Raw genomic sequence first — 3,283 nt, 5'->3', positions numbered from 1 at the left:
CCTTCTGTTTTGTATTCTTTCGTGATTCATACAGGACAAAAGTCCAGTTCAAACTCACAAACAGCCTATCCATAAAACACAGCTTAGAATACTCACACTGAAGTTTTGATTTATTTTGACAAAATTTATGTAGCATAATTTAAGTTTAGACAAGATTATGCATTAAAAAACTAAAGCGTATTTTATATGGAGAAGAAAAGAGAACTAACAATAAGCAAAGTTGGCATATCTAAGACTTTTTGTCTCCTCCTCAGCGTGGTAAACTTACCATAGTGACCTGTAATTCTTACTCTGCTTCTAGCTATTTGGCAGCTAAGGACATTCTTCTGCATGCTGCACTGCTGGTGGAAAATATCGAAGAGATGCCCATGACTGTCAGCTATGGCCGTAAGACCCCGGAGATTCAGTTCTCTGATGAGAAATCGCTTTGAGTCTGTGAAACGTTACACCAGGCATCTGCTGAATTTGAAGGGAGTAGCAAGTGGTGACAGAATAACCAGTTGTCAGTGATCTGTATCAGTTGTGCAAATGCCAGAAAAATAATTTCAAGGTGATTTCCCAGGTATTTGTAATAGATCATAAATCAAAAAAGGCTACTGGCTAGTAACATCCTGCATTCCACCTTGAATTTCTAGAGTAGTCCTTGGATTGCAAATATAAACGTTCTCAAAAATATAAATATGACTACTTTAACAATCCAGCAACGAATGGACAAATATAATTTGAACTCCCACAATTACCTCTTACTCTTTAAATGTTCTCCAAGGGAAGCTCTAAATTAAATGATAAGCCAATTTTAAAATGTAGAAATGGAGTAAGGGATGAATTCTCCATTTTTTTTTATCAGACATTTGCAGCATTAGGCTATCCCACTACACTGTAGGATTCAGTAGACGGCAGAAATATTTGTGAAGTAGGAATACTTTCTAAAAGTCTCCTCCACAGCTTTTTTGGCCCCTAAATAATTCTGGCACCATAATCCATCAGAGTCTATTCTCCACACCCACTCAATTGGCTGTGGAATCATAAATGCTTCATGTTAGGTAATGCGGAAACTCCCAGGAAGGAGTCTGTATCAGTCATAGTTCTCCAGAGAAACAGAAGCAATTATATACATACACACACACACAAACATGTATAACATATACGTGTGTATATATGTTTATGTATATATAAAAATGTACATACATACACATAAATTTAAAGAGATTTATCTTAAGGAATTGCCTCACATGATTTGTAGGGACTGGCAAGTCTGAAATCCATAAAGCAGGCTGGCAGGCTGGAAACTCAGCAAGATGTATGCTGCAATTTTCAGGCAGAATTCCTTCTTTGCAGAGAAACCTCAGTTTTTGCTCTTAAGTCCTTCAACTGATTGGATAAAACCCACTCACATTATGGAGGGTAATCTACTTAAAGTCAACTGATTGTAAATGTTAATCACATCCACAAACTACCTTCATAGCACACCCGGGTGAATGTTTGACCAAACAGCTGGGCAACAGAGCCTAGACACGTGGATGCATACATTTGAACCATCACAGGGTCATTGGCCAAGGGCCCTCTGACATCTACCTACCCTTGCCATGCTGACTGCCTGGAATGCCTTTCCCTGAGCTATAACATGGCTGGTTCTTCTGGTCATTTAGTCTTACCTCAAATGTTATCTTCACAGGGGCTTTCTCTGACCATCCCACCTATTCTTGCCCCATTCCCTTTCCACCCACTTTCTCTCCATCACAGTGCTCTGTTTCATTTTCTTCATGGAAATTTCATTTTCTTTGTGGAAATTATATATTTTTTTTTGCTTTCTCTGCCCCACTAGAATATAAGTTCTATTACAGCAGGTCTATAACTATCTCATTCATCACTTGCTCACATCAAAACAGTACCTGGCTTATAGTAGGGCTTTCAATAGATATTCGTACAATTAATTAATAGATCAAATAAGGCAAGTAGCTCATTCTATTGTTAAATAACTCAAATGATGAGAAATTTATCACAATGTTGCTTGAGTTAAGCTGAAATCACCCCTGTATGAGAAGCTATCCATTTGTCCTAAATTTATCTTCTGGACCACACAAGATAATTCTGCTCCTCATTCTGTATCTCTAAGCATTTGAATACAGTGTTCTTGTCTCCTATTAATCATTTCTTGTCCAGGCTAAACGCCTTCAACACCTCGTATATTATGGTTTCCAGAATCTACCCTAACTTGTTTGTATCCTATTGAAAGATTTCCATTGTAACGTGAGCCTGCTAGAGTGCAACACATTTTTCTGGGTGTGCTGTGATCAGCACAAGTAGCAAGACTACCACTTCCAAGACTTGAACATTATAACTCTATTAATTCAATCTCACAGATCATTATCTTTTCTAGGAGTCATACCACACTCCTAAGCACACATAAATGCACATGTCTATGGGGACTAGTCATTTGCTGAACATCTGTTTGTGCTGAACAGAGTGCCTTATGGGATTAAAAAGTATATGTATCTGTCTCAAGAAGTTTATAATCCAAGAAGGAAAAAACTATTACACATAATCACAATTTTCAGAGTTGGAAGAAACTTTAAATGGCATCTAGTCTTATCTTCTCACTTTATAGATGCAGTGGGGCCCCAGGGTATCTAGTGATGAAAGGATAATGAACAAGACAGAACAGGGTGTAACTGAGTGATCAATCATGTGGTGCGGACAATAAGAGCAGTGAAAGAAATTCAGGGCAAGAAGAAAATCAGTGAACTTAGTTGCTGGTGAGGACTCCACAGAAGAAGTAGGCCTGGGCCTCGTGGTGTGGAGAGAATTTTGCAGCTGGAGAACAGAGACGGTGTTCAGGAAAAGTGAACGCTTGAGGGGGCACCTTACAAGACAGAGCATCGTATGTGCTTGAGAGAAACTCACCAGAATAATTAGTATTTATATAATACCAATATGTTATATAACATAATTAATAAAATAATAAAAATACACTTTTTAAATGTAAAAAATTACAGTTTTACAGAAAAACTACAGACCAAGGAAAGCCATTATCAGACACCAGATAATATGAGCTACATTTTATGGATAATTCTAATGTAAGTATCAAGAATATGCTGTGCGTAGTAATTACTAACCATACATCAAAAAAGGCATATATCGCTGTGCTATTTATAAAATATTTTTCTTCTAAAGCCCTAAAAGTACTAGTGCCTAGCAATGGTCCAATGAGCATGGCAGAAAAGTATCAGCGTTTAAAAAAGAAGACACTGGTTCACAGAAAGGAATTCTGGGTTCTCTAAGT

Source organism: Equus przewalskii, chromosome 19, assembly GCF_037783145.1.
Source record: "Equus przewalskii isolate Varuska chromosome 19, EquPr2, whole genome shotgun sequence".
In the NCBI taxonomy this organism is placed as follows: domain Eukaryota; kingdom Metazoa; phylum Chordata; class Mammalia; order Perissodactyla; family Equidae; genus Equus; species Equus przewalskii.
This window is presented reverse-complemented; position numbering follows the sequence as displayed.